The following is a 22025-nucleotide window of genomic DNA, read 5'->3' on the forward strand; positions in this document are numbered from 1 at the left end:
CTGAATCAATGATATAGTGTGCGATATGATATTCTGTTTAAGTTTAAAATAATGAGAGACACTGAACTAGTCCTAAAATATTTTATCTCTCTTTAAGTAGGTATCCAAAAAATGACACTCATTCCACTGAAAAATTAGACCATTACCTTGTATCTAGGAATCCCGAATTCGCTAATGCTACCATATCTTTTGCACTATAACTTACTTATCTAAGTTTCCGTCTCAATTATTTAAATCACCAAAAAGACTTCAGATGTAGAAGAATTCTATTTTAAGGACCATAGAGTGCAAATGTGAGTTGAAAGAGATTGATTTCCTAAATATTTTCCTGGCAGTTGACAAGTAAATGCACTGTACAATCAGCATAAGTTTTTTTATGAGTTAAGCAAACCTATTGCAATGCATAATGCATAGTGCAAGTTGTCCATGAGTTCTTGACTTGCACGTTAGAAAAAACTTCAATTGCAGAAAATTGAAAATTTCAGTAATAGAACACACGGATGTAAATCTGCACGCAGGTACGCGATGCGTAATCTATGACGTGACACGAGCTATCAAGAATTATATTAGTTACATAGTTTTGGGCATTGAAACTAATGAATTTCTTAAAAACAAACATGCGAGACTCATAAATCTGAAGCTAATGTTTCATTTTTAGCAGAATTACTATAATTGATCTTATTTTTCGTGTAAAATTATGGCAAGGAAGATTGCACTGATGAGAGGAAAATTTTACTCTCGAAATGAACTGATGTATCAGGGTTTTGGAGGTTCCATGGATCAAGTCCCAGTGACGGATGACTAGATGCTGCACACACACACTTCAAACATTTTTCTTATCTTAAAACTTTGCAATACCTAACACTAGGTCCATAGGATGTGGCATGGCTATTGAATACTTGCACGCTTATTTATTTGTTGAAATTCAACCACCATATTGCATAACCATTTGGGCAGTTGACTGTTAGGTTAATTTTGACTACCATTTCCACGGCGTCCAACTCAGCTTCAAGGCCCCAAACCATTAGCTGCATGTGCGATGTGCCACGGACTATGCTTCTTCTCCCCGTTAAGGAAAAACTCATATAGAGTTACTCACAGCAGAAAGAAAGCACTTTTTTGTGCCACTTCCGAGAAATCAGTAGTCTGTTTTCAGTTCAGTATTTTTGAGCATTGAATCCGTGCAACATCAATCTGGTGATACATACGTTAATTCCAAATAGTTGTGAAAGTCTTCCCATGTATTTGACTCGTAAAATAAAAGATTCTTTTAGTGCGGAGGTTAGTTTGAAGATATTGTGCGACTCTTGGTTTCATTATTGCCATTGCTGTTTTGGGCAAGGGGGTAATTTCTTATCTCACTATGAATTTGGACCTATTGTTAACTTTGCATTTTGATTGTGATTGTGTAAGTTTTTCATTTTTGAATCACTTAATTTCTACTCTTTTCTTTTAGAGATGTATTTGGCCTGATATATTTGGACATGACTTGGTCATGGTGAGGACATGATGAAGCCAGTCCTGAAAAGAGAATTTATTTATATTAATTAGATTTTCATCTAGCCTCTGTCTTTAAACAGTTGGGTGAACTTAATTAGTATTGTGTTTCCAGGAAATGATACAGCAATATTATGTTAACAGTCACCTGTTTTTATTGACTTCATATTTGTTATAATCTTGTATGTAGACACATCTTTTAATCAGTCTTTTCTTAGTTTTGGGACATTTGTATGTTGATCTCACGTACGCAAGGTGTTTTTGGAAGGTATGCACCATTTGGCTTAGCAATGTAATCTTACTCATTATGTGGCTGAAAGCCATCATACACATAAATCAATTTGCAACATATGCTGCTCTATTCTAATGCAAAACTCACGATGATGTACTTGATATCTATGCTCAGACACGTTAAAATGAAAATCAGGTACTGAATATATGTCAAATGAACTACTAAGGTTGAAAGAAGTAAGTAAGTCGTTAAATTAATTTTGTTGGGAAAACTCTTCCGGTTCACTTTCATTCTAAGTGCAATGCTATAAAATACGAGTAAATTAATAAAATGGAATTTAAATATTTGCACAGTCAAAGTGAGCTCCTACCAAGATTGTTTCACCGCATTCAATGAAATATTGAAAGTCAAATTTAATAAAAATCTTTGAATTTCAATGCTAAAATCCCCCTCTCAAATGTTAAATGGGTTTGATTTCTTCAGTTATCAGTACAACAATTATCTCTGACGATAAAGGAAAAATCACAGGAAATAATGTTCAGTTAAATGTACGGGATTTTTAAATCTATTTCCCATATTGTGTATAAGTGAACCCGTATAGCTTGGTGCGTCAACTTGCGAAGGATATTTTTTTTCAATAATTTCTCTAAAGCGGCCTTTGGGATGGATAGATGTTGGGAGTCCTTTCCTCTGAATAACAAATGCAGGTGAAGGCAGAGTCAATGTGAGGCGGAGATAAGATATCCCAAATGGAGAGATTAGCAACCTCAATGCTTCTCCATTTATCTTTGGATGCTGAGTTTAGCCACAAGAGTTGATACGCTAGCAGATCGATGAGAATTTGGTAGATGGGCTGGAGTAACTTCCTCAATGACTTATTACGATCCAAAAACGTAATCAAAACTTTTTTAAGTTATGTTTCCTGTTTGCTTCAGAGATACGTCCCATTAGCTTGTCAAGGATGAAGAAGATTTGATTACGGATAAGTCTCTTTTATGCTCTTTTCATTACGACTCAGATCAAGGATTCTTTTCTCAGTCAATGCTTGGATAAAACATTACGGATTATCGTCTGGAGGAGTATATAAATACGACCCTACGGGTTTGATATTTTTTGGTGCATTTCTAACTTGGCAAACGCGAACGATAATAATTCCTTTATTAAATAGCATTTTTTTCCTATGAACATTGATATGTGGTTAATCCGGCGTTAAGCTTTCTTTAAGATTAATTAATGGCTTTTCTTTATGCCTGAACATGAAGGATTCAGAAAGCTACCGCTAGATATTGAGACGCTAGGTAGTGACCAATCGTTAGGAGCCACCCTACATTAGGAAAGTTCAAAAAAATCATTTAATTCAAAGAACCAAATGAGTCTTAACGTTTTATAGAAGTTTCATTAGAAAGAAAATCGCCGAAATATACCTACTTAGACATGCGATTTCGGCAGAATGCAAGTCATTTATAGCAGATATGTGGGATTAGCTATTACCACTGTCAATAATGACAATCAAATGACATTTTGTTGGAGTTATGTCGGGAATTTCGTTCGGGGGCATCCTAAACCAGGAGAAATTCTTTTTTGTAATAGGGTACTAAACAGAAGGTTTTGAACTAATTTTAATATTTTTCATTATTAAAATAACTTCATTTATTCAAAGAATTTTTTTGTAAATTAATGGCTTTTCAATATTTCGTTTTCATTAATGGAGGCGAGTAAATGTGTTCTCATATTTTGGGGGGGGTGTCTGGACCCCCCAGACCTCCCCTCTCGCCAGGCCACTGCCTTGGGGACCCCCTTTCACAAAATTCAATCTTTCGGGAATGCGTCCCTGCTCTGCTTATCCCCATCGTGTTTATCTCTTATCATATTTGTATTCTCCTGCTGTCCACCTCTTTTATCCCACTCCAACCTCTTTCGATCTTTCTCAGAAATTAGCGATCGCCTTCTCTTGATGGAATTCTGTGTGCGTGACCACTTACCTATGCGTCCCAAAGCACGTGAAAAGAAATCGAAATGGATCAGAGAGATAACATTGAGTCATTTGGTGATAACGGAAAAAAACAAGATTTTATTTCATAACAATCGTGTCTTCGGTCACGTACGAATTTGTGAAATATCGAGTTTTGAATTATTCAGAAAAGCATTTTTTCTTGGAACAAGAGTTATTCTCCCTTTAGTTATTTTCACCTAACACATTGCATGGCAATATCATTTTGAGGATGGATTTTAAGTATTTACTGTTCGACTTGTATGATTATTCAGTTTCAATTTAATATTTTGCTTTAAAAGAAACAATTCTAGCCACAACTGGCAATGAATTTCGTACAAAATATATTCGCTCTAACGAATAAAATAAACTCAAAAATAAATGTAAGAAAACATTTGTAAAGACTTTAATGTATTAAAATTTTACTTAACTAAACAGCTAGGCCCAGCCATGTAGAATATATAATATCTTCAACTAAGGATGCTTTCACAGTTTGGCATTGCATTTACGCGGCGAGCGAGCGATTGGCTGGCGAGCCAATCAGAGACTGTCTTAGAGAAATGATGACGCCATCTCGCCAGCTCGGTGCGTTGTCTCAGAAAAATTTGACCGTGTCCGATTTTCTCTGCGTGAAGGCGGCAGTAAGCTGGCGATTTCGAATTGGTGTTTGTTTATGGGAAGCTTAGGTATAAAATCATGCAGGAGTGGCTAACTTTATTAATCACCATTATATGAAGTTTTCATTGTAGGTATTTCATATCTTTTCTAAATATAAACATATTGAGTTAGAAAATAAAACTCAAAGGTCGTATTATTGCATTGGGAAGTGCCATCACTTTAAACGCAGACAAAATTACGACACGAATACATTTTTCTGCGACGGCGCAGCAAGGTAGCGAAATTACATCATCAATCTTCAAAGACGGATTTCAATTTTTCAGTTGCCAAGCAGCGACTACTATGGAGTAATTGGGAAGCTCTGATTCCTTTATCTTCATCTCGTGATCCCATATATTAAAAATCTTGCAAAACATCACAGCCGATCCGAAGAAAAAAAATTTAAAGTGATATCTATCCTTCTTATCCACTATGTTCAGTCAAGAGAATTGCTATTTTTTTTGCCCAAGCGTTGACATGCCACCATCGCTCATTGGCAATCCCTTCACCTCCATTTTTTATAAGGCATTTAAGATTAGATAAGCCCGCTGTCTGTGGGTATAAAGGCCTCTTCTTGAGCCAAAGGACGAGCTTATCTCATTCGAGTTGTGTCTGGGGAACTGATCCGCCATTTTGTGGTTCAAATCTTGTTATCTTAGAAGTATTTGACCATCATTTTGGATTAAAATTTCTGTAAGTTTAAAAAAGGCATTGAAAGAAGAGGTTTGCTTCATACGAGAATAATGATTTACCCATTTCAGTAACAGAAGTAATTTATTTTACGTTTCAGGATTGCCTTCGCTGCATTGGGAATTGGAGAGCCGAGGGAGGAGTAAATACCGATATATAACGGGTTGCCTTTTCTATTGGGTAAGTAATTGCAAACGAATTTAAGCTACGCTTTTTTTTGAATTATGCATAATAGCGTGATTGCCTTTTTATATAAGAATGCCTTTAAAGTACAAGATTAAATATAATACAATCGACCAACAGAGCTTGAACGTAATTTATTATAGGAATGGTTAGCAAATATTCCTTGTGTTGTATCCATAGAAAGTTTTTCGTCACCATGTACTACATACTTGTTCGAAGGTTTATAGACTTCATGCGATATTCCGAAATTCTATTTAAACAAAATCTTCATTTTTATATTTAAGGAAAAATAATCTTATCGCAACGTTAGTGCGTAAAATATAGCTTGTGGGAGCTATAAACCATCTTACTCAGAGGCCATCTTTAGTCAGTTCTCACGAAGTTTACAAAAAAAAATCTCCCTTGCACTATTTTTCATTATCAGCATCCACAGGGAAAGACCATGCGAGTACAGACTCCTGGTTTAGTTTAAAGTAATCATTAATGTATGAGCAAAGATCCTGATGAAAAAAAATCGTGAGTCCAGTGTTCCTTTAAGTAAAAAAAAAACTCGTTCATGTTCACGGGAAAAAAATGGCTCTTTTTCAAGGCACCTAGAAATTACACAATTTTGAGGAGATATAAGCTCAATGATTAAACAACTATCATGATTATACAATATTGGATCATGCATTATCTCACTATATTGTATGCTAGTGGTTCTTAGAGTAGGAAACACAAAGGCAATCATGTGAATATACTCCCCCACTTACTGCTAATTTCGTGCTATCAGAACTATTCGAGCAGAGGAAGTTTTAATAAAAAAAAACTGCATGATCCATTGTACTCTATTACATTCTACATACCTTTTAATCTGTGTCCAAAGACCAAATACATTTCATATCCAGATGTATTTACATCACAGGAATGTACATTATCTAATGTCAAAGGGAACCGTCATCAAATCATTGGAATTGAGAAATTTCTCAGGTACTTCATCCTAATGCTTATTTTCAATGTTTCATTTAGTCATTCTATATCATTGGAAATTTAGGCAAAAAGAGTAAAATTAAATTAATGACCTTACCAATTGATTTGAAAGTGAACCTTCTCTTTTTAACTGGCTGTCTACATTCTAAGATGTCTCATTGTTTTTCACAAAGTCTAAATACAATAGAACCTTGGTTATACGACGCTCAGTTATACGATGACCTCACTTATACGCCGATTTTTTTTTGGTCCGGTGAATAACCCCATATGAACCCATGTATTTCCAACCTCAGTTATGACACTCTTCACTTATACGACGACCTTGGTTACGAAACGTATTTTTCCAGTCCAATGAGATAAAATACCTCACTTATACGACTTGTCAGAGAACTGCTCTACGAGAAGATTGCGGTACGCGCGCCGATTTTAGTCACAAGGGCGGGGGTAGTATGTGCTCATTACATAGATATGCCAATGAAGAATAATAAGTTTTAATAATGAGCGATGCTGTTTATTAGATATTAATTTTGACTGCAGTAGATGATCGTTAATCCGGAATATCTATCTCTAACGGAAGATATTCTAGAATTTTCCAAGGTTATGTTTTCCGTCGCCCCAGCGAAATAACACCAAAATGAGACGTTAAAAATCCTCGCGTACCAAATTTTTGGCTTCCAAGGTCATCCAAAAAAGATTATCGTATTTGCAGTATGGACGTAAGTCGATGGTGATTCAACACGATGGCAAAAACAGAATGTGTGGTCTCATTCCGCGGGCTAATCCCTCATCCGCGGGATGAATTGAGCTGGGGAAAAGTTGCTTACGCGGCGCGCAGATCAAAACTGACCCAACTTGTATCTGTGGGTGTAAATGAAATATAGTTTGACCTTGACTGCCTGGTGGCAAGCGTTTATTTTTTAACTGAACCAGAGTTAGTACGAATTCCCTCGGAGAATAACTCGCGTTGTGAGTATGGTAACGTAATCATTAAAGTCAAATTCAAAACGCGAGAGATAAGGCAGTTCCTTTCGACTCAGGAATGACGTATAACCATTATATCGAAGTAAAACAAGAGTCTGGTGTTGTTTTCAGATATGAGAAAGCAAAATATTACGTGAAGATTAGTCACACGGCTTGTGAGTCGAAGTTCCCAGCGCTGAATTCGCGGAAGAATGCCTGCAGAGAAGCTATACCCGGTAGATTCAATCTATTATTGCTAAAATGTCATGGGAAAATTCTTTTTTAGTGGGTAAACATTATTGAGAGGGGAGATTTTTCCGAGCTTTCAATCTATTTTTGTCCATTCGTCACTGACAGCAGTTGCGCGATTATTTCAAATGCTCACTTAAAAGTTTTCTAAGCACCGGAAAAGTGAATTTACTCACGGAATATCCCGGGTACCAGTAGCGTAACTAGGAATATGCTTTGGGGGTGATGGTAGTACCTGGGGGGGCGGCTTCACCCCCTCCCCTCCGAGGCAATGGGATTCCCGTAAAATTTTAAAAAATGGCATGCTTGTAAATATGTTCTACATCATTTGGCCACATAAAATTTAACTTTTAGTAGATGCTATTGCCGTTTATCAAAGCTAGACTTGTGTTTTAATTTCTCTGAGGCTTTGGAGAGGGATCTATCCCCTCATCCCCCAACCATAGTTACGCCACTGCCAGGTGCTCCATATTATCTATGGCATGGTATTTAGAGGGAGAAAACTGACAGCTGGGGTCATTTGCCCCATGAGGTAAGAGAGGGAGTATAGAAACTCTGTGTTGGAATTAGCCAGGTTGTAACCATAGGCTTAACCAGGGCTTAATGTTCCATCTGCCGGACAGTGTGTTGCACTGGAAGTTCCGTCCACACTACTGTCAAGCAGGGATAGAGCCATCTCTGAAAACTTTCTGCCTCTGCCATTAACTCGGGTCCAAAGGGTGTGAAGGCTTCGTGATGCATTAGTGAAATTTTGCTCCCTAATTACAGTGTTAATTTGGATGACTTTCCTCAGGTATTTCATTTCTTCAATCTCCAATCTTGGGTTTGCCTAAAGGTGGTAAAATGAATATCCTGAAAACTGCTTTTAATGAGTCAACTTTTTTTAAAAATTGGCTTCTCTGTGAATATTTAGTGTCATCATTCCGAAATCTCTCCAGTATGATAGCCTTGCAGCTTAGTACTAGAAATGCTAGACGTTCAACCGTGGGCAATGTTGTTCAGGAATGTAAAATTATGTTTCTCTTTAAGTAACACATCATCTGGGGTATTACTTTTGAGAAAATAAGATCATTAGGCTTCAATTTATTGCCTGCAAATGAGTAATTGCATCCTGGAAACAAACCAGCCCCTATAGGAAAGGATTTCATGGTAAATACGGAAAAACCTCACATATGAAACTACCTCACTTATGAAACTTTTTTTGGTTTTCCGCTGAAAGTTTCATAAATGAGGTTCTACTGTATTTCTTTCTAATGTTGTCCACTTCCTCCCTCAAGAAGTACTATGACCTCCTAGAGCTTGTGGTTGCGTGAGAAGTAAGCACACACAATAGGTGCCCTTGTGGCACGCGACAAACATCATATCTCTCTGGCCAAGAGAATGAAGGTGAGGGCCCTTTAGGTGTCATGAATTTAACTGAAATATCACCATCTTCATGGTTGAAAGATTTCATTGCTCCAATGTACCACGGCTTGCTAAAAATATTCACTGCATATGAACCAACAGCCAAATTATCTGGGAAATCCACTGTTTCAGAACAAAAATCAAATATAATGCTGTACTCATCATCCAGGCCAGTGAACTTTGCAGCGACTTTTCTGTCTGATAAAGGCACAAAATGATGGAAATTTCTTGTTCCTGGAATTGTTTTTGCCTTGGTGGATCTTTCAAGAAGTTTACTACTTGACCAAGCCACATCCCTAAACTTAATGTAATGGATTTTGATGTTTTTCATATTATCTCTACAGAATTCATGCATCCCGGTGCTGTTAGTTATTTGCTGTGCCATTCGTTTAATGGTACCACCTGTACAATCACAAGAGGACTCTCCAGGGCTTGTGGAAAAATTGACCGGGCTGCATTCATTCCATAGTCATTATAATAATGGCACAAATTTATAAAAGATTTGCAGTTTTTATATTGCCCAGCACATCCATCTGTGAAGTACTGAACCTCTTGGATCATAGGCAAAGTTCTCTTTAAAAATTTTATCAGGTGACGTTGCACTTCCATAAACAAGGCCACATTATAGTTAAGGTCATCAGATATGAAACATCTACATCTACATAATACCCTGCGAGCCACCTCTAGGGTGTTTGGCAGGGGGTGATCAATCACCAGCATGCAGCATGCATTTGGACTCCCACATGCACACCACACTGTCCAAAAAACGTCCCGTATAATAACAAACTATAGTACTATATGCTGTTAGAAATAGAATAGAAATTCAGAAACATGCTTTAAGTTTTACATAGGTTAGTAGGCTACACTACAAGTCATGCAATCTATTTACGAGGTCTATTGCTGCCGTTATAATCTCTTATTGATCGAGGAAAAAATGACATTCGGAATCTGTCTGTTCTGCAATCTATCTCTCTTATTTTATTTATATGATATGATCTTCCGTAGTACGTTGGCGTCCGCAAGATATGGTTAACTTCGTCAGAAAAGACATTGCTCTTGAATTTATCTAAAAGGTTTAGTCTATTTTTCAATCTACGGTCCGACAGAGATTCCCATCCGAGTTTATGTAAGAGGTCAGTTACACTAACAAGACTATCGTAACGACCTTTCACATACCTGGCAGCTCTTCTTTGCACGCGTTCTAACTCTGTTATTAAGCCTTTTTCATGAGGGTCCCAAACACTGGCAGCGTATTCCAAATGTGGTCTACCGAGGGAAAAGTAGCTAATTTCTCTCACTTTGTCGTCGCACTTTCCTAATATTCTTTTATAAAAACCCATTTTACGATTAGCTTGACCGGTTATTTCTCGAATATGTTTATTCCACGATAGATCATTATTGAGTCTAACCCCTAGATATTTCACGGATTCAACTGCCTTTAACTGCGTGCCCCGAATGACATAGTTACGCTGTAGGGAGTTATTCTTCTTCCAGAAATTCATTACGACGCATTTTTCCAAATTTAATTCTAACTGCCAAGCATCGCACCAAGCTTGGATAGCAGCAAGGTCATTCGTTAGTTCATCTATATCTTTGCTGGAACGGATTTCTCTGTAAACTACAGCGTCGTCTGCAAATAATCGTAACTTAATCTGCACTACTTCGCCAATGTCGTTTATATAAAGAAGGAATAGGAGTGGGCCAATGACACTACCCTGAGGAACGCCAGAAGTGACTCTAACCTCATTGGAGACTGCACCGTCTAATACTACACTTTGGACGCGGTCACTCAAAAATTCTCTAATCCAGGAAATGACATCTTCGTCTAGACCATAAGATTTCAGTTTTAATATTAACTTTCCGTGGGGTACTTTATCAAATGGCTTTTTGAAATCAAGAAAAATCGCGTCTACTGGAATGTTGTCTTCCCCGGAGACTAAAATATCGTGGGCGAAAAGCGCTAACTGAGTTTCGCACGATCTGCTTTTCTTGAATCCATGTTGAGTTCCCATTAATAAGTTTTTTGCGTCTAGGTGTTTCATTACCGAGCTGACTACGATGTTTTCAAGGACTTTGCAAGAGATGGACGTTAAAGATATCGGCCTGTAATTAGATGGCTGTTCCTTGTCTCCACTTTTAAATATAGGCGTTACATTAGCGATTTTCCAGTCATTAGGTACTTTGTGTTGCTTGGTGGATTTACTGAATATTAACTGTAAGTAATGGGCAATTTCTGAGGCTAGTTCTTTATATACGCGAGAAGGGATTTCGTCTGGACCAGGTGATTTATTTGGACTAAGCGATTTCAATATATTTTCTATTCCGAGCGTACTAATGTCAATAGCTGGCATCTTATGTATACAGGGATTGTCATCGGTCTCGGGTGAGTTTTCGGAAGGCTCCGTGAACACGCTCTTAAAGTAGGAATTTAATAAATTGGCTTTATAGTAACTGCTTGTCAACACATCTCCATTGTCGTTTCTCAGCGAACATACGGTAGACCGTTTGCCTTGAACTTCCCTAACATATGACCAAAATGCTTTTGGGTTATCCTGTAACTGCTCTACTAGTGTTTTTTTTTTAAATTCGTGAACGCATTCCAGAACGCTTCCTTTGTGGCGGCTTTAGTCATCCTATATTTTTTAATTATTAGCTCGCGTTCATTAGCGGATAAATCCGTGCTGACTTTTTTCATTTTAGCATAACACGCTCTCTGTTGCCTTAATGATTTCCTCACTTCCGCGTCGTACCATCTCGGTTCGCTGCCTTCTTTTACTATTTTACTAGGGATGTAGCTATTTATTCCCGAAGTTACGAGCGAAAGAAAAGCTTTCCAAGGCTGCTATTATGGATGGAATAGCATTATGCTATTCTTCGATATTGCAACCGATGTTGCTATAATATAGCGTATTGCAATGCCTATGCTATTTGGTATTATGAACGGTTGCAATTCGTGTTTTTACTACACCGGAAGACGTAATTCTCAGAATAGCATAGGCCCGTTGCTATTTACTATTATGAACGGCGAATTGCAACCGATAGGGTTGCAATAATAATACGCGGTCTTCGAGGCCGAGCTATTCGGTATTGCAACCCTGAAAACGTGCGCATTGCGATGTCGAATTGTTTTTCTGAGGTTAAAGTAACATAATCGAGTATTGAAAAATGGAATAATAGCCAAAAATAAAATGATATCTGCTTTATTTTAATTAAATAATAGTAGCATAAATGATGAATATTTAACTAGTTAAGTGAATTGGTTAGAAATTAACATTCGAGCTTAATATATGAAGCACAAGCTTGCTTCATCGACAGTACGAAAACAATAACAATTAATGCAAAGAATTACTACAATTAGCCCAAATTTTCCGTGTTTTATTCATATTTACAACTCATAATTTTATTTCATCACTTGACTTGCTACTAAAAATATCCTCAATGTAGGCTATGAGGTCGATTCTTGAAAAATTTCAAGCTTGTGTTAACACACTAACTCGCCGAATATAATAATAGTTATAGCTTTCAATGAAAATTATATATTACCATAATAATACCATATACTTTCATCAGCCGTTCATTTCCTCAATTGGACAGTATATACAAATACATGCAACGAGTCGAAATTATTTTCCCCACTATTCGCTACCTTCTACAATTAAAACTAAAAATTTACTAAATTATAACACGGGCAGTCGACTTGAATTACTTGCTTGAAAACAAAGGATTTCTGCGAACACCAATAAAGTTTCCGAACAAATATGATTCACCACAAACGTTTAATGGAATATCCATGCACTACATCATTAATGCAATATATATCATGTGGAATTGAATACAAATTGTTTCCTTTATAGACAAGTAAGTTATTCACACAATTAAGTTTCAGTTTATCGGCACAGTTCAGGGTCTATCAAAAATTTCAGTGAGCACATTAAAATCAGCTGATACGAAAACAATGATAACTGACACAACAGCACTTTCCACACGATTCACTATTGCTAGATTCACTTTTTCACAGCTGTTCCATCCATCCTCAAATTCACCATCACCTCCCTCTGCTTTTTCCAAATATGCAGCTGAAATATCGATACTATTCCATCATAATACACGAAAGCACAGCTGTGACGTTGCCACCTACTTCATTTCCTAAACAGAGAATGAATACTTAAATTAGGAAGTCATATAATATATAGATAACATTAGAAACGAAAGCTTCTAGTTCATACAGTAAAATGATATCGTCACGAGCAATACAATAAAAGTTGATACATATTAATTCTGACATGCAACAAACGGACTTCAAAGCCTAACACATTTACGAAGAAAATCAAACATATTTAGCTTTCAATGATTATTTCGCATAGCATACATCTCACGATAAAGGACCGATCGGATATAGGTAAATCATTGAATATTTATGTCTGATAAATCATCATTATAACAACGAAATTATGACCTAACCCACCTAAACCCACTTGTCTGAAGCCATTGGGAAATTATCACAACCACAACAAACAGCTGATTTCTTAAATGAGATTTTCAAAGCGTATTATATACTTCCAAGGTTTAATATAATTTTTAAATGTAAATAAAGCAATTATTTATAATTTCAAGTCAATATTCCGTAAAATACAGAAACATATATAAAAATATCTTCTCCCTCATTGGTTACGCAAACTGTTCCGAAAGTTTTTCATACCGGAAGAGGCGGAGCTTCCAAATAGCTCGCGCAAGAAATAGCATGCTGCTATTCCGAACAAAATTATTACTACGCTTCATTCATAATACGGGGTCGTTGCAATAATGACCCGCAGAATAGCATATGCTATTTTTTGCAACGCTTATCCATAATAGCAGCCCAAGTATTCTCTACATTTAACTTTAATAGTGATTCTTGAAACTCGGGGAAAGCATTTTTCAGATAACTCTTAAACCCATCAAAATCAGCTCTTTTAAATATGAAAACTTTACGCTCTTTTTTTTAAGTTTACGGCGGTATTTAGAGAAAACTTTGCAGTTACTACATTATGGTCACTTAATTCTTCGAAAGTGCCAACGTTTATTACCTGATGTGATATATTTGTCGCTAATAAATCAAGAATATTTTCTCCTCTGTTTGGTGCGGATGCTATTTGAAACAATGAATTAGATGTAAAAGTGTGTAATAAGGCCTCGCAGATCACTTTATCCCTCCCACCAGGAATGAAGCTATAAGTCTCCCAATCTATAGAAGGTACGTTGAATTCTCCACCCACAATCAAGTTTCTTTCAGGATACTTGGATGCTACGCTGTTTATTTGATTTTGAAAATCCAACATTGACGTTATATCTGAGTTAGGTGGTCTGTAATACGAACATAAAAGAATAGTTTTGAATTTTGGACATTTAATTAAACACGACACAGATTCGACGCTGGTCTCAGTTACCGTTATCGCTTGGCTGACGATAGAATTCTTTACAGCTATAAAAACTCCGCCCCAACTCGATTAATTCTATCTTTCCGATAAACAGTGAACGATTTTGGGAAGATCTCATTGTCTGAATCATCATCTGTTAGCCAACTTTCTGTTCCAAAAATGACGTTACACTTCGTACTATGAATTAAATGGTGGAATTCGGGAATCTTATTTCTTAAACTACGGCAATTAACCACAGCCACGATTAAAACTTCGGAATTAGTATTATTGCGATTCGGGAATAATTCTGATTTACTTTTGTTGAATAGACTATTCACAGGCTCTATACTGCTGATAAATGGAAATGCATGTCTTATTGCCTCACTATCAAAATGACTTGAGCCTTGACTGCCTTTGAACGTATTGCTCGACTGATGCTTCTCATGCTTAAATGTAATACCTGAAACGCTGATTTTTCTTTCTTCTTCTCTATTCTCATTTCTGGAAAAATTTTTGTTTGAAAAGTTTTGAACTTACCCCGTTATTTTTCAACCCTAAGACAATGAGATGAGGTAGTGAGTGCACCATCTTTCTTCTGGTAAATCAAGCAAGGGTGTATGATGCATGATAAATTGGTCCATTGATATTTTTTAACTTCATCCTGAATTAAAAATGTAAATTTTTCTTTAAATTCTATTACGATAACTGCCTTTTCATGACTGAGGGTTTCCTTTCTTATTTAAAAAAACGAGGATTGTTCTTAGGTGACGTAATAATGTGGTATCAGTTTATTCATTTTGAGGCATAGAATGTCCAAGAGTTCATCAATGGATGATAATACAACTGAAGTTCTGTTCTATCAGTGGAAACTCACTGCCTATATTTCACCTTATCAGAAATGGTCATATTCACAAAATTTAGGAATGATGATATCCTTTAGCCTGGAAGGATCAGGACAGTAAAAACATTTTTTGAGCATACAATCTGCATTGTTTTTGTCACAGATGATGATAGCGATCGACTTCTTATGCTTCCTTCAATTGCAAGGCATTAATTAGCAGTTTCACATTTTGATGTATGACACAAGCACAAACTGAATGAATCCTAGAAGCACCAGCCATCACACACCATTTTGGCTGAAGTGAACAAAATCTAGAGAACCCAATTTTTTCTTGTGGATATTGCTCTTTGAAGAGCACTTAAAGTTTCTTGAGGTTATATTAAATCAACCTCTTTTCCATATACCTACTCATTCTTACTCACACTGACTTTATCTTTGACTCCAGGAATCTGTCTAGGATTCTTGTCAAGCTGGTAAAAATTTTCCTCCAGCTCTTCTGTTGAGTTGAAATGTGGTTTCCCAGCACATGGTGATGGCATAGCAGGAATTCCCTTCTCATGAAGTAACTTTTTTGACTGTCTCACAGTGTAGTCTGAAACATGAAATTCACTTATTATCCTTTTCCTAGACCAAGATACAGGGGCCAGGGTCAGCATTTGAATTTTACCCTACCAAATAACTGTTGGCAATTAGTCTTAATTTTAGTCATCAGGCCATCCAAGTTGGCTGCCTTTCGCTTGATGAGTTGACTGTCACTCCCATCTTCATTGCTACCTATATTTTCCAGGGATGGATTCACTAATTTCAATGCACCAGACACTTTAGAAACAAGGTAATGCTTAGCCTGTGTTATCTTTCCTTTTCCACGTGAGTGTATACTGTGAGAAGACAGAGAATGTAATTTCAAAGGAGAGCAGTCTAAAGCCTTCAAGCTCAGTTTGCTTCTTCTTATTTTCTATCACTTTCCAACACAAACTTAACTGATGTAAGTTCTCTCTCGCTTTCCTCACTGCCATTGGAAACAACTTCACTTTTACAAATTTTGGAAATCCTCTTGTCATACCTACAGCAAAATTTTTCTCCAGGCTTCACCAGGATGCCCGCTGCTCTCATAGACTTAGACTTTTTTTAGAGGTATGGTCCTCACAGGACCTTTATGTATGGCAAAAGGGTACAGCATTTAAGCTGATAACACTCGCATTTCTTTAAGTAGCAAAGAAGACGATGAGAGCACACAAGTCAATATACCTAATCTGAGGAGAGATGGAGTGGAAACATGACATAATGAAGAAGGAGCAATTTCCACAATTTTAAATTTATTGGTACCACCGGTTTCGCTTTACAGCATCATCAGTTCCCTGATAGGTAGCTGATGGGTAGCTGATGCATGATCCAATATTGTTTAATCGTGAGCTTATATCTCCTCCAAATTGTGTAATTTCTAGGTGCCTTGAAAAAGAGCCATTTTTTCCCGTGAACATGAATGAGTATTTTTTTTACTAATAGGAACGCCGGACTCACAATTTTTTTCATCAGGATCTTTGCTCATACATTAATGATTACTTTAAACTAAACATGGAGTCTTTACTCGCATGGCTTTTCCCTGTGGATGCTGATAATGAAAAATAGTTCAAGGGAGATTTTTTTGTAAACTTTATTTTTTTGCAGCTGAATTACTTCATGCAGTGAATATCTAATGATAATGGTGGGATAATTATGGACCACTTAGCATTAGAAAAAAAATCATGACTTTTCATCTCACAGGAATGGAGTTATGGACGAAAATAAAAATCGCCATGTGTTGCACGGTGCGGCACTTCAGGGGTCACACCCAAATTTCAATTGCTCATATTTCATTAACAAATGACAATTGGAAGCTAAAATTGCACACAATTTTTAATCATACCAAAATGTATGACCATGGTAAGTTTCATGAAAATCTGAGTCGGTGGGTGTCATGGCCTGGTTGATTTGAAATGGAATGACCCTTCACTCTTTCATTGTGAGCGCAACGCTTATCAGCATTCTTATCTGGATTGACTGTGGGGATAGATGTTATCCAGTGTGTTTAGATTAAAATACATTGCTATCATCTTCATCTTGTAATCCTCAATAATCTCGCAAAAAATCGCAAACAATGCAAAGATAAATAGTAAAAGTGATATCTGCCATTTTTATCCATTTCCTCCAGTTGAAAGGATCGTTATTTTTTTCGCCCAAGATGAATAGCAGTATTGAATCTTTATAACCCGTTAACCTTCAGTTTCTATGCGTCAAAAAAGACTAGATAATCCCGTTCTTTGCGGGTGTAGAGGCCTCACCCTACGCCACAGTAAGAGCAGATCTTGATCGAGTTGTTTGTGGGGAAACGATCTGTCATTTTGTCTTCACCTTTTTTCTCGGAGAAGTGTATTTTCATCAATTTGTATTGACATTTATGTATGTTTGAAAAGGCATTAAAGAAAGGTTTACTTCATACCAGAAGAATAAATTTCCCATGTAAGTAAGAGAAGTAATTTATTTTACGTTTCAGGATTGCCTTCTCTGTATTGGAGAGCCGAGGAAGGAGCAAATACAAATTTCAACTAGATTTGCCTAACCTATTGGGTGAGTGTTTGCAAACGCATCCATACAAGTTTTCTTGGAATTATGCATAATAGCGTGGTTGCCTTTTTTTTTGAGAATGCCATTCAAGTGCAAGATGAAATATAATACAATCGACCAATGTGATTTTTATGGTAACGTAATTATTAAAATTAACGTAATTAAAATTTTAATCGTAACGTAATTTGAACGTAATTTATTATAAGAGTGGTTAACAAATATTTCTTGTGATATATCTGTAGGAAGTTTTACGCCACCGTGTATTACATTACTTCCAAAGTTTACAGACTTATGCGATATACTGCAACTCTATTCAAACGAAATATTTATTTTTATATTTAAGGAATAAATAATCTTATTGCAACGTTAGTGCGGAAAAGTAGCTTTTTGGCACTCATTTTAATCACAGGCCATCATTAGACAGTTCTTATGAGCTGATTATTTTTGGCTTTTGTTTCAGATGCATATTTGACGCGTACAGGCCTTCGAAATTTAATTCATGTAAATTTGGCGAGCGGTCTGCGAGACCGTTGCCTTTTTTAATCGTGAATACTTAAAAAATTTATATTTTTAATTTCAATAATCATCTCATTCCTCATTTTTTGAGTGACAATGACATGAGATACTTAAGAATTAAATTTTTTATTATTTATTAGAGGACGCAATAAACCTCACATCACCTTCATTTGTATATAAAAATGAAGGTATATGTTTGCTTTGTATAGAAAAATCAATTGTCCTTCGTTCGTCTTGCTAACACCCCAAAACGGCTATAGCGACCTTCTTCTCTCAACCACGGAACCGATTATCTCATCATTATGTTAGAAATAACTATACCCACATATAGGTACCTACCAACAATTTTTTTGGTCGGTACTGGTTAAAGGTTATCACTATTAAATTCGGTTAATTTATAAAACTTGCTTATGTTTGTATTTATATCGTTGCTCTGATGAAGAAGCGTTTGCAGTTCTTGGGCCAATAGTTCGCATCACGTATTGGTCGTGAGCACCACACCAATCAGCTTTCTTATCTGGATTACCCATGGGGTAGAGTCTAGCCTGAGTTCAGCTCAAAATCCATTACCTTCATATTCATTTCGTGATCCCATATCTCTGTAATCTCGCAAAAATTGCAACCAACCCTAAAAAACGTTGAAAAATATCTATCCTTCTTATCCATTATGTTCAGTCGAGATAATGGCAATTATTTTCACCCCAGTGATGACTGGCAATGTCGTAAATTGGCAATACCTACACCTCCATTTTTGATGGGGCACTAAAGATTAGATAAGCCCGTTCTGTGTGGGCGTAAAGGCCATTTCCTAAGTCATGAGACGAGCAGATCTCCTGCGAGTTGCATTGGAGAGATTGGAATTGATTCGCCATGTTTTCTTCAACACCTGTTATCTGAGAGGTATTTGTCCATCTTATTGGATTGTAGTTTCTGTAAGTTTAAAAAGGCATTAAAGAAAGGTTTGCTTCATACGAGTATAATAATTTTCCCATTTCAGTAACAGAAGTAAATAATTTTACTTTTCAGGATTGCCTTCTCTGTATTTGGGAATAGGAGAGCCGAGGAAGGAGCGAATATCAATTTCAACAAGATTGCCAAACCTATTGGGTAAGTACATGCAAACGCATTTAATCTATGCTTTTTTTATGAATCATCCATAACTGCGTGATTGCTTTTTTTTAAATAAGCATGCCATTGAAGTGAAATATTTTATCTAATACAATCGAGTTTGAACTTAATACCTATGTGGTAAGAATCAATAGTAAATATTTCTCTTGTTATATGCAAAAACGTTTTTTGGCCAGTTTACCTCGTACTTATTCCATAGCTGAAAAACACTACTACAAAAATCTATTTCAAATGAAATCCACCAATTTCTTTTCCACGAGATGTAGTCCTACCGCAGAATAATATGTACGAAATAGCTTTGTAACCACCTCGATTAGAGGCCGGCATTAGTCAGTTCTTACGAACTAATTATTTACTGCATTTGTATAAAATGATGTCAAAATCTATAATACACTCTGATCTCACTATCGAAAAAATATAAAATTTCATTTTTCAAACAATGGGTGATTAAAGTAATGCTCTAGAAAGGCCATCTGTTTCTGTAAAAATGGGGAAAATGTTCAAGATGCGGTCTCACTGATTCTTGATACATAAAACTTATTTAAATATTCTGCTAATATTGCCGGAGATAGTAGGCAAGAAACGTAAAATACGGAAAAGCACGTCCTGAAAAGGCATTAGTCCCCATTTTACTGTTTAATTTTTTAAGAGATGCAGACACAACTAAGTTTTCCCAACAACTAAAACAAAACAAACCTACTGAAATAATAGTCGTAGTTAACAGTTTAAAATTCAATAACATAGAAAAAAATTGCTATTACATGCATGAACGACTGAAATTATTCAAGGCCCACACGATAAAATATTGATGAATTTTAATTTACCGCCTGGTAACGCGTTGAATACAATATGTATATTAGAGATACCTTACGGCATTTTTATATTATTCTACGTCGCTAATCGTGTGAAATTCTGTTTTTCTTCTGTTTTCATTTGAAGTGCTAAGAATGGAAACATTATTTTTATTCATAAATCCATTAATGAATATTCTGAGTTGATAGAATAATCTACGGAAGTGCTGAAAGTTTGGCATCCATTTTGTCATTGCTCTGGATTTTTGTCGGCCTGGCCGTCAGAAACCCATAACAAGCTTACTCGATAATCGCCTTCTGTATTTCTTCCTTTCACCTTATCTCAATGGTTTATAATGTGCTAGATGGGATGCAATGAGCACAATCCGAAGTACCCTGAAAACAATACGCTGAGTTTGAAAGTTAAAGATACGATCTTCAGTGAGCTACTTTAAGGTGAGGTGATAGGAGTATAATTCTGAAAGTGGATAAGACTATTTAGAAATCTCTTTTACCATGGGATGAGGTCCAAAGAACGCTACATTCGCTACAGTCCGCTCTCGATGGAAGTACTCCAGAGCACCGGTCCACAGGCGATACGTTCGCTACGAGAATATCTTTCCGAAGCGGTCAAGAGTGAAGTCAGAATAGCAGAATGAACTGAGCTAGGCTAGCTGGATGATGAGATGGAGGAGATTGTTTCAATTGCGACTAGAGGCGATCAAGGTCATTAAATATTAATGGTTGTGGTCGAATACAATTAGAATAAACTTTATTTGGTAGATCGTGGTTCCACAGAGTAAAACAAGAAACTTTGAACTACATTTCTCAAATCTACCCCCATACCTCTTCCTCTGTAAACTCATTACCTTACTAAAGAGAAAAGTGGGTGTTCTACGGTTAAATAACTTGTAATATTTCATTTATCATGACTAGCGACTATAATAAAACTTTAATACATCTATTTACTTTATATCTTCTTTTCTTTCAAATTTTACTTTGTGGCATGAGATGATATGTGTCTAAATATGTTCTAACAATCGTTTCTACTGCTGCATGTCCCTTAAAACATTTTTTGTGGCCTTCTGTGCATAAGGAATACTTCCAGAGACAATTGAGTTTATTTTGTAGGAGATAGGAGAATGTCTATGGAGAGATAGTGCATGCTATGTATTCATTTAAATCGTAGTTAAACTAATATCCTACCTGCGAATGCCAGTGTCTTCCTGTAATTAGGATTATGGTCAACATACGACAATTATTGTACCAAAATAATCTCTTTAATATTAATGATATTTTATGATTGATAATCAAACCAAAACAAAAGCAATGATAACCATATTATAAAACTCGTCTTTTTTTAAGAATCAGGGGGAAACGTGCACCTGAACTCCTTCCCGAAATCTGGATATACACTATCGTTGTCTGAGCACTGTGCAACTGAGGAAATTTTATTCTTTAATAGGAAAAAGAATGTTTTTTTTTCTAATTTTTAAGTAAAAATATTCAACGTTTAATAAGTGAAAGATAGTAAATTTTAGCTCCAGTATAATATATGCAATATGAGGCCGCATCTAATATCTGTATCGGCTTCTTTTTTTACTGAAGAGTCAGGGGGAGATAACAAGTGGACGGGAGGAGTATGTAAGGAAGATAAGCAGGGGTGGTGTGGGGTGAATGGGGGCCCTCAGCCGGGGCTAAAGGTATTATCTTTTATTTCCATACCTGAGGAGCCCTGGATTGGAATATTTAGGAAATCCTTTGCTAAGAAATGGATTTTGACAGGGTTCTTCTTCTCAATAACCGGATATATGTTTATGAAGAATACCAATTTCGTAAGATCAAGTTCTGTGAAATGTAAGGATATCACAGATCATAAAATTCAATAGTGTAGTAGGGCTGTTTTTCTTCAACTTCC

At 36.3% G+C, this 22025-nt stretch overlaps 1 protein-coding gene across 2 annotated transcripts in view; it reads left to right on the forward strand.

Moving 5' to 3' along the window:
• LOC124172821 overlaps positions 1-22025 on the forward strand; it is a 60309-nt gene that overhangs the window by 32934 nt on the left and 5350 nt on the right. Inside the window, exons 6-8 of one of the 2 annotated variants that reach the window (XM_046552311.1) lie at positions 5167-5246; positions 17602-17675; positions 19215-19295. The gene's annotated coding sequence lies outside the window, so the exon portion shown is untranslated. Of the gene's footprint in view, positions 1-5166; positions 5247-17601; positions 17676-18448; positions 19121-19214; positions 19296-22025 lie in introns of those variants that run through there. The other variant, XM_046552312.1, reaches the window with a different exon arrangement.

The sequence above is a fragment of the Ischnura elegans genome (assembly GCF_921293095.1).
Source record: "Ischnura elegans chromosome 13 unlocalized genomic scaffold, ioIscEleg1.1 SUPER_13_unloc_3, whole genome shotgun sequence".
Taxonomy (NCBI): Eukaryota; Metazoa; Arthropoda; class Insecta; order Odonata; family Coenagrionidae; genus Ischnura; species Ischnura elegans.